The sequence below is a fragment of the Erinaceus europaeus genome, chromosome 8, assembly GCF_950295315.1.
Source record: "Erinaceus europaeus chromosome 8, mEriEur2.1, whole genome shotgun sequence".
Taxonomy (NCBI): Eukaryota; Metazoa; Chordata; class Mammalia; order Eulipotyphla; family Erinaceidae; genus Erinaceus; species Erinaceus europaeus.
The window spans coordinates 22,121,742-22,137,981 of NC_080169.1; the positions used below are offsets into that span (position 1 = coordinate 22,121,742).

Here is a 16,240-nt window from a genome sequence, read left to right on the forward strand (position 1 = left end):
ATCCAAACCAAAGCAAACGAAACAAACGGGAACAGGAGTTGCTCCAAAGCTAGGCTTCCTCTATTTTTGAGATGTCACTCTAGGGCTGTTTGCTTCTTCCTGGGTGGGAAGCGCTGAATAGGCGGGACAAGGGGAGGGGCAAGTGAGGACGTGTCTGAGCCTATAGGTCAGGGTCACGGGACCTGAAAGGCTCAAAAACAAGCAAAAAAAAAAAAAAAAAAAAAAAAACACCTGAGAAAGGGCTAGGTTGCTTTACTTTTTTCTCACCTGGGAACCAAGGCGGCTGAGGTCTGCTGGTACAGTGACTTCTAGAGGATTTCAAACATTTTTGCGTGTGAGTGCAAAAGCCTGGAGCTGCTGGACTCTGGTTGGTGGAGCTCCGAGGGTCCTTTCACCCCAGGGTCTCAGGGAGCACAGGCAGTGGGTATTGGGGAGGGGGAACTGAGGACCTAATCTCACTATTGGGTGAGATTAGGGCCACTGGAGATTTCAGGTAGGGGTACTGGGAGTTTTTGTGCACCAGTCCTGAGTAGTGTTCTAGAATCATATTATACACTACTTATGACTTGGGCAATTTAGGAATGTAGTCCGCAACCTCAATTTATTCATCTGTAAATGGGGAAGGAGGCATGTTTACTTTCCAATAAAAGATGAGTGAGAAGAATTGGGGGGGAAAACAGTAAGAATGCCCTTTCATTACTTGAAATTTAATTTTATTATTTATTTATTTGTTTATTTATTTTTCACCAGAAGCACTGTTCAGCTCTGAGTTATGGTGGTGCCAAGCATTGAACCTGGGACTTCAGAGCCTCTGGCATGAAAGTCTCTTTGCATAACCATTATGTTTTCTACCCCTGCCCGAAAATTTATTTTTAAAGGAAAGTTGTCTATAGAGTTTTTGAATAAGTAGACCCCACTGATTTTGGCATATGGAAGTTTGTACATTTATCCAAAAGAAAACTTTTTTCCCCTCTCCGATTGGGTTTTCTAAACATCCTTCAGATAAGTACAGTGTGAACAGTTCATAATGCAATGAAGAATCTTCTCAGTTTTATTCATTTAATAGGAGTCAGTTCTTTTGGAGAACAACTGATCCCTGACAGTATATGTGAATCCAGCTTATAAACCACTTTAGAGGTCTACTACGCTGTTTTTTAATTAATTAATTTATTTTCCCTTTTTATTGCCGTTTTTATTGTTGTAGTAGTTATTATTGTTGTTGTTATTGATGTCTTCGTTATTAGAAAGGACAGAGAGAAATGGAGAGAGGAGGAGAAGGCAGAGCGGAGGAGAGAAAGAGATACAGCTGCAGACCTGCTTCACTGCCTGTGAAGTGACCCCCTGCAGGTAGGGAGCTGGGGGCTCCAACCCGGATCCTTACCCGTCCTTGTGCTTCCCGCCACGTGTACTTAACCTGCTGCACTACAGCCCGACTCCCCTGTTTTCGTAGGATGAAAAATAAGAGGTTTACGTATATATTTATTTTTATTTGTGTTTTAATATTGATGTACAAAATTATAAGATAACAAGGATATGATTCTACAGTATTTCCACCACCAGAGTTCTGTGTCCCCATTCCCTTCACCAGAAACTGCAGTTGTTCTCCGAAGGTCACAGATACGAGCTGACTATTGTTTCTATATACATTTGCCCATTTTTTCCCTGTGGTCCTGCATTCTTTTTCTTCCTTCCTTCCTAACTTCTTTCTTTCTTTCTTTCTTTCTTTCTTTCTTTCTTTCTTTCTTTCTTTCTTTCTTCCTTCCTTCCTTCCTTCCTTCCTTCTTCCTTCCTCCCTCCCTCCCTCCCTTCCTTCCTTCCTTTCTTTCTTTTTTGCCTCTAGGGTTTTGCTGGGGCTTGTTGCCTGTACTACGAATCCACTGCTTCAGGAGTCTATTTTTTTTTCCTTTTGTTGCCCTTGTTTATTGTTATTATTGTTGTTGCTGTCGTTGTTGGATACGACAGAGAGAAATTAAGAGAGGACAGGAAGACAGAGAGGAGTAGAAAAAGATAGACACCTGCAGACCTGCTTCACTGCTTGTGAAGCAACCCCCTGTAGGTGGGGAGGCATGGGCTCGAATCAGGATCCTTACGTCTGCCCTTGTGCTTTGCGCCATGTGAGCTTAACCTGCATTTCCGGCCAGCTCCAACCCCCAGCCTATTTCAGTCTTTCCCTAGTGGGGTAGGGCTCTGCAGAGATGACGTCCTGAGACACATTGGTGAGGTCTTCTGCAGGGAATTCACAGTAGAATCATGATAGCATCTGCTACTCCGTGGCTGAAAGGTGGTAAGATATACACGACAAAATGATTAATGAACAGGAACCAAAAAGTAGAACAGAGCAGATGAGAACAGAGATGTTAAGGTGGAAAGAAGTGAGAGAATCTATTTTAAGTATGTTGCTAGGGGCCCATGACTTTAGTCATTTTTGTTTGAGCTTCATAGCTTACATGAAGGTGGACTAAAAATATTTCTGGGAGATGGTGTCAGAGTTGAGAATATGGCTAGAAAGCTGGGCTACGGAAGAGAGTTGCTTCCAAACTTGAAGAAAGCATATAAATATCATTATCTGTCTACTCCATCTGTCTGACTCAGGGTGCATATATATTCACATTTAGCACAGGAGCCTGTGTAACCTCTGAGTCCTTGTCTGCCTAGGCTTGGAGTCCATTGCCACAGCTATGAACATTCTAGGCTGCATTCATTTCAGGGCAAGTCTTCTTCAAATGGAAAGGTGGAATGACACAGCCTCTCTTCAAATAGTGAGGCAGCCCCTACTGTTGCTATTGCTAAGGTTGCGAAGAAGCCCGCAAGAGGGCTTAGATGACTGTCCTGAGATATTTTTTTTTTATCTACAAATATTTGGGAGCTGGGCGGTAGTGCAGCGGGTTAAGTGCGTGTGGCATGCTGAGCCCCTGGCTCCCCACCTGCAGGGGAGGGGAGTCACTTCACAGGTGGTGAAGCAGGTCTGCAAGTGTCTATTTTTCTTTCTCCCTCTGTCTCCCCCTCCTCTCTCCATTTCTCTCTGTCCTATCTAACAATGACGAAATCAATAACAACAACAATAACTACAACAACAATAAAAAACAAGGGCAACAAATGGGAAAATAAATATAAAAATATGCAAATATTCTAAGCCTTAGAAGAAAAACTATTTTCCATTTGATTTGTTGGGTGTTAATTATTTTCTTCATCAAGAAACTCAACCGGCGTTCAGCCTGATCATTCCCTATAATAATGCATTTCCTGGTCTTTTCTAACAGAGAATATACACATTCTATAGTATGTGCCACCACCCAGTCCTACAATCCTTTTTAAAATTTTTTATTTACTTCTGGGGAAGGGGGGGGAGAAAGAAAGGTGGGGAAGAGAGAGAGAGAGTGGGCGAGCTTGCTATCTCAATCCCAGAGTATCATTCAGCTGTGGCATGCAGTGATTCCTGAAGGCTGAACCTTGGGCCTTTGAGACCTCAAGCATCTAAGTCTGGTGTGCTACTGCTTTGATATCACCATGGTTATTTATTTATTTATAAAAAAAATTATGGAAAAGAACAATAAAAGTAATTAAAAATAAATAAAAAACTTGGAAAAACAAACAGAAACCACATCCGCAGTAAAATTCCTAATAAATTGAGTCCTTTTAAAAAGATCTACTTTTGTGAAAGTTTTTGGAGGGGCTTCTCTGTTATAAAAGACCAGGAAATGCATTATTATAGAGAATGATAAGGCTGAATGCTGGTTGAGTTTTAAAAATATATATTTTATTTATGTATTAATGAGAAAGATAGGAGGAGGAGGAGGAGGGAGGGAGGGAGAAAGAGAGAGAGAGAACCAGATATCACTCTGGTACATGTTCTGTTGGGGATTGAACTCGGGACCTCATGATTGAGTGTCCAATAGTTTATTCACTGCACCACTAGAAGGACCTGGACCACATGTTTGTAGATTTTATTTGGCTCAGAGGAGACTTAATCTCTTGATATATGTGAAATGTATATCACGGTATATAGATGCCAATATATGATATTCTGTTTTAAGTATACACACTTATAGATACAAGAACCAGCCTACCTCAGATTTTTCTAGTCTTACAAACACTGATGGCACCCAGCATAAGCATGAAACTCCTTTCATCAAGGTATAAGCCTATAGAAATCCTGTGACTCAGCCTACTTAAGTTTTATTTTTTTTTTTTACTTTTATTAATTAAGAGACTATTTGAGGTTTAATCCCTATTAATGACTGCTTTTCAGAATTGGAGAAATTCCAAGTTTGGAAGGCAAATATGTAGTTTGTCAGATTGCTAATATTTGCATAATAAAGAGGGGGAGGAGTGAATCATCTGCTTAAGGTTGTACCTGTTACATAGACAGGATCTCGAACATCTGTACATGTAGTATTTTTGTAATGGTGGCTTATTTTCCTATTTTAGAATAACAGAGAATATTCGTAGCTAGCCTCAATGTTCTGGACTTATTCTGTAAATTTTTGGTCTCCTCAATTTCCTCAACTGGTCTCATTACGTGTTTTAAATGGGGTGTTAAAGCTCACTGATGAAAGGACTACACTTGCAATAAAGTTTCAGGAGTTACCTGCAACAAAGGAAGACATATACTAATGGTATCAGAGACAGGAGAAAGGTCTAGCCTTGTGCTGAGTGAGATAGGAAGAATCATCAAGTGGGGACCCACTGAATTTGCTGTTGTTCAGTAGCTGAAATAGTTCATCAAATAACTATCTCAACAGTCTTTGTTCAAGAAGCAGAAGGAATGAAGTGGCACTGCAAACATGCTAGTCAGGAGAAGGAACTGTTAGCTGCTGTGTAACTCTGGGTATGTAGAAACATTTTGAAGATTCTATAGGAATATCACAAATTTTCCCTGCCTTTTTTTTTTTGCCTCCAAGGTTATAGCTGGGGCTCAGTGTCTGCACTATGAATCCACTGCTCTTGGAGGCCATTTTTCCCCCTTTTGTTGCCTTTGTTGTTGTAGCCTTGTTGTGGTTATTATTGTTATTGTTGATGTTGTTCGTTGTTCGATAGGACAGAGAGAAATGGAGAGAGGAGGGGAAGATAGAGAAGAGGAGAGAAAGACAGACACCCGCAGACCTGCTTCACTGTCTGTGAAGGGACTCCCCTGCAGGTGGGGATCCTTAAGCTGGTCCTTGTGCTTTTGTGCCACATGCACTTAACCCTCTGCACTATGGCCAGACCCCCTTCCCTGCCTTCTTAACACACACACAGGCACATGCACTTTTAAATTCATAGCAATGTTAGGTAGTGGGAGATCTTATTTGATGGCCCCACCAACTGACTTGTCATCAGAGTCAGATTTTATGATCCATCTAGCTTGGAAATTTGCAGTGATCTACACAAATAATGATAAGGACATGGGTTAAGACATGGAAGTAGGGTTAGAGAGAGTAGATTTAAGAAACATCTAAGAGATTCAATTGGTGATTAATTGGTTATGGGAAAGTAGTCAGAGGAAGACAAATTGAAAACAAATCCAGGTTTCCAGATTCAGTGCTTAAAAGAGAAAACAGAGAAGTAGCGGCAAGTTTAAGGGAGAAGGTAACTTTTATTTTTCTTAATTACTTCGGATTTTTGTGAACATAGTTCACATATGTAGGTGAAAAATCCAATTCATATTATAATTCTCATAAAATATTTTAGTTCTTCTGCCATTCTTAGGGCTCTCCATATTATTTCACCAGTTTTGCCTACTATTTAATTCCAATTTTTAAAAAATATTTATTTCCTTTTGTTGCCCGTGCTTTATTGTTGTAGTGATTGTTATTGATGTCACTGTTGTTGGATAGGACAGAGCGAAATGGGGGGGGGGACTGAAAGGGGGAGAAAGGTAGACACCTGCAGACCCACTTTACCACTTGTGAAGCGACTCCCATGCAGGTGGGGAGCCAGGGGCTCGAACTGTGATCCTTACGCTGGTCCTTCTGCTTTGCCCCACGTGTACTTAACCCGCTGCTCTACCACCCGACTCCCTCCAATTTTTTAAGTAATATGTCAGATTTGTTATTAAGACTTATTTTACTTACTACATGTGAGATAGAGTTTCACATGAAGCAGAGAGAACAATTTAATCTTTTCCACATATATGTATGAAAAAATAATATATATATTTCTCTTTTAGCTATATTTTCTAGGATATTTCAGTGACTTTATTCCTTTTTTATAAAATTGTAACTATTCTATATTTTTGTTTTCAGGATCATGTTCTTGTTTTATATTCCTTTTATTTTTTTGTAATTTTCACCATTAGTGATGTAACAGTGGCTTACAAAATTATAAGATTTCAGGGATATAATTTTACACCTATACATGATGTGTAAGTCATTGTACCACCACTGAAATCCTGTGCCCCCATCCCATAACCACCATAGTTCTCATAGTCTGACAATTTTTGCAAGCTTTTTTAGTTATCTACATTATGTCTATGAGCAAAACCATCCAGTAGTTATCCACGTTTCTTTTAAAAAACAATTTTCTGTTTTTTTAAATGACTACAATGTCTTATCATCAAGAGTTAAAAGAAAAATGGCTTTATTTTTTCATTCCAATTGAGTTTCACGAGGGAACAGATATCACCAATTGTGTTAAACTCACTATAGTTTAGCAGAAGGATTAGGTTTCATTTTGACAAGTTGAATTTTATACCCATGGGACAACAGATGAAATATCCAACATTTTCAATATGATGTAAATTGTCCATGAGAGATAAGTCTGAAGCTTCTTAGAAAAGCTGTTATTTTGAGCGGTGTTAGTAGATGATACTCCATAAATATTTTTTTTGTTTCATTTTCAAAGAACTAATCTACTCTGAGCACTATTCTTTCTTCTGATTTTATTGTAAATAGTTTCTTTGGCTTTTTTTTTTTTTTCAAATCTGAAGCCCCCTCACCCAATATCCAGAGGTTCTTTGCAGTCTGGTTATATATTAATTCTGAGAAAGCAAATCACTGATGGAAACTTTCTTGTATTGAAGGGACTGGTCAGCAGCTCACTGGTTGTCTGGCATTAACCAGTGGCGTTCAAGACATTTTATTGAGAACTTCATGTCAGTCTGTATAGATCCTTTCTCAGAGAAGATTCATTTATTGCAAAGAAAAAAAAAATCTTTAGTTTCCTGCACAGAGTACGGTTCTAAGTTGCTTGCTTCCAGTTTTCTGTGAGGTGACTGTTTAAGAAATTGCCGTATTCCAGTATATAGAGTTTCTTTTAGTTTTTAGTCAGATGTCTACTTCCCACTTTTATTGTATCTCATATCTCCAAGTCTAGAATTTTTCTTCTCCTCTCTTTTCTCTCTACTTTCTATTGTCTCTCTCTATTTTGCCACCAGGGTTTATGTTGGGGCTTGGTGCCTATGTGATGAACTCACCACTTCCAGCAGCAATTCCACTCCCACCTTTTAATTTTTTTCTTTCTTTTTTCCTTCCTTCCTTCCTTCCTTCCTTCCTTCCTTCCTTCCTTCCTTCCCTCCTTCCTTTCTCCCTCTCTCTTTTCTTCTTTTATTTTAGTTTCTTTTTTGAAGCAAGACATTGAGAGGAGAGAGGGAATATAAAGAAGAGGAGAGACACTTAGAGCACTGCTTCACTGCTCAAGAAGTGTCCCCACTTCAATAGGTGAGGACTGGGGGCTTGAACCTGGGTCCTTACACATGGTAATGTCTGTGTTTTACCAGGTACAACTGCCTGGTCCTTTAATTTCCTAAAGAACTCATTTGCCACAACTAAGTCACTCCTTTGCCTTGTTAAAGTGGAAAAAGGCACCTGAAATGTCGGCTGCTGTTAGATTCCCACTAAGCTCTCTTGTTTTTTCAAGCCCAGTTCTCAGCTTTATTCTGTAGTGCCTAGTACGTACCCTAGCTGAGCCTTTCTGTGGTCCTGTAATGTGAATTAGCTGCTTTTATTTATGCTCTACCTCTAGTCTCTGCAAACTCTCTATTCACTTCACATCTACCAGTAGCAGAAAAATTTGATTTCTGTATGTGTTGTCGTGTTCTCTATTTTCTGGACCATGGGATTAAGAGCTTAAAAAAAAGTCTTTACTTTCACTTTAGTGGGATCTCATGAGGGAACGGAAATCACCAAACATGTTCAGTTCACTAAACTTTTAGCAGAAGGATTAGGTTCTGATTTGACAAGTTGAGTTTCTTACCCATGAGACAGACAGTCAGTGAAAATGTCCAGAAGGCAGTTGGAGAGATGAGTCTGAAGCTTTTGAAAAAGAGCTATTATTTGGAGTGGAATCAGCAGAAGACGCTACTTAAAGTGATGAGGCCACCAGGGAGAGCAGGTGTGTGGAGTGAGATAAGCTGGGGAAAAAGGATAAAATTCTAAGAAACCCAATATTTAAGGGGAAAAGAGAGGTAGACAAAACTATGAAGAATGTTCTAGAAGGCAGTCGGGTGGTAGCACAGCGGGGTTGAGAGCACCATGTGGTGCAAAGTGCAAGGACCAGCATAAGAATCCCGGTTTGAGCCCCCAGCTCCCCACATGCAGGGGAGTCACTTCACAAGCAGTGAAGCAGTTCTGCAGCTATCTATCTTTCTCTCCCCCTCTCTGTATTCTCCTCCTCTCTCCATTTCTCTCTGTCCTATCTAACAAATGATGACAACAATAATAACTACAACAACAATTCTTCTTCTAGGGTTTGCCCTTCTTCTGTAGCCAGTCAACAGCGTCAGGTTGAGCCTGATGTAAAGTTTCGAGACCTCCTTTGAATCTGGAGAGGTGGCAGTCGTTGACTATGTGGGTCATATTCTGTCTGTAGTCGCAGGGGCAGTTTGGGTCGTCTCTGGCTCCCCAGCGATGGAACATAGCGGTGCACCGGCCATGGCCTGTTCGATAGCGATTGAGGAGGGCCCAATCATAACGTGCTAGGTCAAAGCCTGGTTGACGCTTGCAGGGGTCTGTGATGAGGTGTTTGTTCTTTACCTTAGCTGACTGCCAACTCTGTTTCCAAGAGTCTGGAACAGAGAAGTTCAGTGTAGGCGTAGGAGACCAGATTGGATGACGAGACGTCAAGCGTTGAACAGGGTGGGAGAAGATAACGCGTTTGGCGAAGGACAGCCCCTCAACATTAAGTTGGAGGACTCGAAGAGCAGGGCCAACAGCTTGAAAGCTGTCAGGAGCTGCTTGTTGCTGGCTTTGAAAGTGACTGGGATCCTTGTGGATTCAGTCGGCTAGGAAGGATCGTTAGTTTCCCCAATGAATGGGTACTCATGGGATGCACCACGGGAAGGTCCATCTAATGCATCCCAACAACAACAATAAAACAACAGGACAACAAAAGGGAAAACAAAACAAAACAAAACAATAAAAAGAATGTTCTAGAAGATTCACGAAAACATACAGAAGGGAAGGCAATGATACATTTCTGAAAGGAGTCAAGGTATCAGAGAAGTCTAAATAGAGACTGAATTTGTGATTATGGAGTCATTATTAATTTTGACAAAATGAAATAGGTACAATGTAGCAAGTAAAAATGAAAACAGTTTTTTTTATGCTTTCAGAAATAATAAAAGAGAGTATTTCCATCATCTGATTCAGAAGTCTGTGGGTTTTATCTATTGCCTCTATTTTGGATACAGTGCAAGATTTTCAGTTACCTAATAAGGTGGATTTAGTTCTATATCTTTTTCTTTTTGTTGAACAATGCCCTTTGACTATCTGTGTATAGGTATTTTGACTGATTTAACTTGACAAATTATTTTTCACAATCAGCTCTCATACCTTTGCAGAACTGTTATGGACAAGCTAGATTGTATGGTATGGGCAGGGGTAGATAGCATGATAGTTATGCAAACACTGTCATGCCTGAGGCTCCAAAGTCCCAGCTTCAGTGCCCTGGACTGCCATAAACCAGAGCTGAGCAGTACTCTGGTAAAGGAATAAAAAAAAAAAAAAAAAGATTGTATGGTACTTCATATTCTGGATATGTAGATGAAGCTGGTATCATTTTTAAACTATTATCTTACCACCAGGACTTCACTGGAGCATTGCACCTGCATAATTTAACTGTTCCAGATTTTTTAAAGTCTAACATTCTAGCCACTGTAACCCCTGCTACTGTCACTGCTCTTGAAAGGCATTCAAGCAGCATCTATTCAAAAGAAGCCCATGTTGAGAGAGTAATTTTCCAGTCATGAAACACCAAAGTACCATTCCACCACTCTGAAGGGTTTTTACATGGTACTCCCATGTGTTGACCAGGGTCTTGAACCTCTAGGATCCTCACCCATGGTAAAGTGTACACTCTACCAAATGTGCCATCTCTCAACCTTTGAGTCTGATATTATTAATCATGCATTTCTGTTACAAGATGAAATGTTTTCAAAGTCTGTGGGTGTAGTGGGAAATAATTCAGTTTTGTTACATTTAGAATAAAATAAAAATCTCATTTTTTGAAGTTTCTGAAGGAGTTAGATGACTAGTAAACTCCTTACACTTGCCCAGAGTTCTGGAGAACACAGAGCAAGATAGTTGGGTAGCAAGTATCTCTTTTATCAGTGTGAGAGACTGGGATGAATTGCTTTCACTCCTGAGCAACTGGACTTCTCATGACCAACACCTAGAGTTGAACAAACCTGCGTAGCAATCAATGACATGCCAAAACATTGTTCCTTTGGGAGACAGGGAGAGAACTGTGTACAGCATCCTCAGTTTACCTAGATTAGTTGATTTTATAAATCTTTCCACTGTACACCAGCCCTGGCACAGTGAGAAAAAGGGTGGGAGAGACTAGGACTGTTAGACTATTGGGCTCCTTTGCTATTGACAGAAACATCAGAAATGGGAAGCAGTGAGCACCCAGAACAAAGACTGACTTTCAACATCTGCCTATTGTTCCCACTTTGTACCCCTTTCCTTATTACTGTCTGGGTAATTACAGACCTGCTTTACTGCTTGTGAAGCGACTCCCCTGCAGGTGGGGAGCCAGGGCTTGAACCGGGATCCTTAAGCCAGTCCTTGTGCTTTGCACCACGTGCGCTTAACCCGCTGCTACAGCCCGGCTCCCCGAATATATTTCTTTTAACTAGATCTTCACATGGGACTCCTCATGTACTCCTGATGTTAGATATCACTTCATAGGAGGGACCTTCCCTGCCTACCAGATGTAAAATAATCTTACACCCCAATCCTTCCTATCTTTCTACCCTGATCTAATTTTCTTAAATCATTTTAACCTTCTTAAATCATCTCTTGCTTCCTCTAGACAGTATGCTTCACCACAGCATATGTACTTTCCTCTTTATTCTCTATGCACACATTGGAGCTAAAAAGATTTTATTTACTGAATGAAGGGGTGGTATAATGAAGTTAAGGTCTTCCCAAGCCCTACAGCTGCCTAGACATTGTTAGTGAAAAATTACTCTTTCTAACATGGGCCTCTCTTTAATAGGTGCTTGAATGGCTTTCAAGAGTGGGGAGGTTGCACAATGGCTATGATGTTGGACCTGAAATCATGGAGTTCCAACTTTGATCTCTGTTATCATTTATGCCAAAGTGATAATCTAGTGTGTTCTTTGTCCTTCTCTCTCTCTCTCTCTGTCTCTCTCCCCACCTCATTCGGTAAATATTTTTAGCTGAAGTATTTATTAGCTGAACATTTCTCAATGATTTAGACACCTTTATTATATACTAGGTTTGTATATCTGTGGGTTAACTGCTGGACTCTATTCTGTTCCATTAGTCTGAGTGTCCCTTCCCCCCTAAATCACACAGTTTTTTAAAAAAAAATTTATATTTATTTATTTATTTTCCTTTTTGTTGCCCTTGTTATTTTTTTTACTATTGTAGTTATTATTGTTGTTGTTATTGATGTCGTTGTTGTTAGATAGGACAAAGAGAAGTGAAGAGAGGAGGGGAAGACAGAGGGGGAGAGAAAGATAGACACCTGCAGACCTGCTTCACTGCCTGTGAAGCAACTTCCCTGTAAATGGGGAGCCGGGGGCTCGAACAGGCATCCTTACTCTGGTCTTTGTGCTTTATGCCACATGCGCTTAACCCGCCCAACTCCCAATCACACAGTTTTAATTACTACTGCTTCCTAGTATAAACTACAATGTCAAGGTCATCATATCTCCATATTTTTCTTGGTCATTTGTTTTCAGAAGTACTTTAACTGATGTGTGTGTGTGTGTCTGATTCCATACAATTTTTTGGATAAATTATTCCAAATTCCTTGAAATGTATCATTGAGGACTTTGATAGGGATTGTGTTGCATCTGTAGCTTGCTTTTGGTAGCATGGCCATTTTTATAATATTTATTATTCCAATCTATGAGCAAGGGATGTTCTTCTACTTCTTTGTTGACAAATTTATTTATTGATTAACTTTTCAAAAGTGTAATGATTTCATTCCTAGGTGATTGTGTATTTATAAATTTACTTGAGTAGGGAGGGGGACTTGATGCACACAACATACTTTGGGAATTGCTATTGGAACCACAGAATGGTCTTTGATACAGATTAGGGCTCAGCTCAGTTTTTTTTGTTCTACCACTTACTAGTTATGAGAGCCTAGGAAATAGTATTCTCTGAGGATCAGTTTCTCATTTATAGAAGGGAATAATAACAGTACCTAGTAAAAGTTAGAAATAAAAATATAAAACAACACATTATCTTGCAAATAGGAAGCATTCAACAATCACTATTGGTAGTGTCATTTCATGATGATGCCTTTGACTCTGGGCATATTCTATTTTAGAGCTGTTAACAATATTTTAAGATGTGTCTGCTTTTTCTTTCTGACCCTGAACCCCACTTCAGTTTTCCTTCTTGTTGAAGTGAGGTTTAAGGTCAAAGTCAATACCAGATCATATTATCTTACTTTCTTCCTGATTCTTTTCATTCTCTACCTTGTACAGAACTCATTTGTCTACCATTCCTATGATGGCAGAGATAAGGACAGGTAAACTAATTCATTAGCAAGAGCAGACAGCGCTGCCTGATGCCAGCAGGGTGGTCTGTGTACAGGAGATAGAAAAGTAAGCTTCAGTGCCAGTTCAGCAAAAGGTCACGTTACCTTGTGTGTTGTGCACTATATCCTCTCGGAAAAGAGGCCTTCAAATATCAGCTTTAGAAATTAAAATGATACATGAAGGTTGATGAATAGGGAATGCCTCAAAATAAAAGTTTCCTTTTGTCATTTGTTTACATGAAAATCCTTTCACAAAATTTCTAGATTTGGGATTTAAGTTGGCATTTAATTCTGGGTTACTTGAAAGCCCTTTATTACAGGATTCAAATGCTTTGGATGCAGTTGAATGATCTTCAGAGGTAATCGGAATCTTTTTAAAATAGAGAAGCTACCAATTTGGTATATTTTTGTAACTTTTATTATAAATTCTGTGGATAGGTCTATTGCTAGTTGGTCTTATCTTCTTTTGGGAAATTGTTTTTATGCTGGGAATTGCTAAAGTCAATTGAATATGTAAGGGTGTATACAAATAGCTTTTAACTGCAGTAATACCCTTTTATTATATTGCACAATTATAGTCTTTGAGTGGACTTATACAGAATGTACAATGAAACAATGGAAAGCAGGGAAAGGAACATACGGTTGTTTGAAAGACTATACTTTGTTCTTAGTCTGGAGTTTTTGTTTTTGGTTCATTTTATTTTATTTTAATGTTTATTTATTTCCTTTTTGTTGCCCTTGTTGTTTTTATTGTTGTTATAGTTATTGTTGTTATTGATGTAGTCATTATTGGATAAGACAGAGAGAAATGCTCCCCAACACTTCCTCTCCACTACTCCAACCTTTGGGTCCATGATTGCTCAACAATTTGTTTGGCTTTGTATGTTAACTCTCTTTTCAGCCACCAGGTTCCAGATGCCATCAGGATGCCGGCCAGGCTTCCCTGGACTGAAGACCCCACCAATGTGTCCTGGAGCTCCGTTTCCCCAGAGACCCACCGTACTTGGGAAAGAGAGAGGCAGACTGGGAGTATGGACCGACCAGTCAGCGTCTATTTTCAGCGGGGAAGCAATTACAGAAGCCAGACCTTCCACCTTCTACAACCCACAATGACCCTGGGTCCATGCTCCCAGAGGGATAGAGAATGGGAAAGCTATCAGGGGAGGGGGTGGGATATGGAGACTGGGTGGTGGGCATTGTGCAGAGTTGTACCCCTCCTACCCCATGGTTTTGTTAATTTATCCTTTCTTAAATAAAAAATAATTTAAAAAAGACAGAAATGGAGAGAGGAGGGGAAGACAGAGAGGGGAAAAGAGAGACACCTGCAGACCAACTTCACTGCCTGCCGGTGAAGCGACCCCTGCCCTGCTGGTGGGGAGCCCGGGGCTCTAACTGGGATCCTCACGCGGGTCCTTGAGGTTTCCACCATGTGTGCTTAACCCGCTGGGTTACCGCCTGACTCCGGATTCTTTTTTCTTGTACACCTTCTGCCCTTTCAGATTTCTTTTCCTGATACCTTGCATATCTGGGCAAGTTATTTGTGACTCACATACAGGTGACAGGATTTTTCTCTTTGTCTCTTGCTGATTGTTCTAATTGGAGTTAGAGTAAGTTAATGAAAAATAGTTTTCTAGCTCTTTTTCTTTCTTTTTTTTAATTTATGACTTAATTGGGCTTGCAAAATGATAAATTCCAGGGGTACAGTTTTACACTCCTATTCATATTTCAGATAAACTATGGGGACTGGGTGGTGGTGCACCCAGTAAAGCATATGTGTTAGAGTGCACAAGGACATAGGCTCAAGTCCCTGGTCCCTGTTTACAGGGAGGAAAGTTCCTAAGTGGTGACGAAGTGATGCAGGTGTCTCTCTCCCTCTCCAGCTCCTCCCTCTCAATTTTTCTCTGTTTCTATCCCAAAATAAATACAATAAAGCAAACATACTTATATTTTCAATTCTAAAAATAAAAATGTTAGGAAAAAAAAAAGAACAAGGTGCCAATCAATACGCAAGTCTTTTAACAGATGACTTTGGGCCTGTGTGTGTGTGGGGGGGAGGGTGTAGTGATTTTGTAGTGTTTGCTGATGCTAGGGTGTAAATATGCTTTCCATGGCTGATTGCAATCGATCAGCAGATATTAAAATACAATATAGTATAATAAAATACAATAAAACAATTAGAAGTGATGAGTTTTAAACATATATTTTTTAAGAAAACTATTTTTTAACTGCTGCAAGGTTTATCCCTGAGACTTGTCTGCATAATGAATCTATTCCTCCCAACAGCCATTTTCTTCTTCTTTTTTTCCCTTCATTTGATAGGACAGAGAAAAATTTGAGAGGGGCAGAGGAGATCTGGAGAGCACTGAAACACCGTTCATGATACTTCCTCCCATGAAAGTGGGGCCTTGAACATGGGTCCTTGCATATGGTCACGTGTGTTCAACTGAGTGTACCACCATCTGGCTCCTAGTTATGTTTCTTTCTTTTTTTTTTCAAGTATTTATTTATTTATTCCCTTTTGTTGCCCTTGTTGTTTTTTTATTGTTGTAGTTGTTGTTGTTCTTGATGTCATCGTTGTTGGATAATACAGAGAGAAATGGAGAGAGGAGAGAGAAATGGAGAGAGGGAGGGGAAGACAGAGAGGAGGAGAGAAAGATAAACACCTGCAGACCTGCTTCACCGCCTGTGAAGCGACTCCCCTGCAGGTGGGGAGCCAGGGGCTTGAACCGGGATCCTTAAGCCGGTCCTTGCTTTGCGCCATGTGCGCTTAAACCGCTGTGCTACCACCCGACTCCCTTTTCCTGTATTTTCAATAATCTATGAAAGATATTTAGGATTGCTACACTAGGTTGTTCCTATCTTCTGAAACATTAGGAGGCAAAATATTCAAATGTAATTGTAACCAATGATGTGAAAGTGGAAACAAATTAGCTTTAGAGCCATAAATAAATTTTGGTTATGAGCCTTAGCCATACAGCTCACTAGAGCTGTCATCAAAAGTAATTCACTAACATTTTCTGGCTTGAGTTTTCTAGTCTATAGCACAAAGAGAGTGGGCTAGATGAACATTTAATATCTCATGTTGTCAAAAGTTTTGATTTGCTATTTAGATCCATCATTTCACATATTTACTTAGTATCAACTATATGCATATTTATTATGAACTCAAGGCAGAATTAAGTACAGAGAAACAATGATCATTTTACCAGCATCTAACATTTATGCAGAGTCATCTAATATGCCAGAGACTATTTACATTCTATGTCTGAGGTTCTATGGCTTTAGGAGATCAGGATACATC

General features: G+C 39.8%; 1 protein-coding gene across 3 annotated transcripts in view; it reads left to right on the forward strand.

The window, feature by feature from the left end:
* The first annotated feature begins 204 nt into the window (after positions 1–204).
* Positions 205–16,240, forward strand: part of CPVL (carboxypeptidase vitellogenic like) — a 161,303-nt gene continuing 145,267 nt past the window's right edge. For 2 of the 3 annotated variants that reach the window (XM_060196033.1, XM_060196035.1), the window contains exon 1: positions 205–334. The gene's annotated coding sequence lies outside the window, so the exon portion shown is untranslated. Of the gene's footprint in view, positions 335–4,742; positions 4,829–16,240 lie in introns of those variants that run through there. The other variant, XM_060196034.1, reaches the window with a different exon arrangement.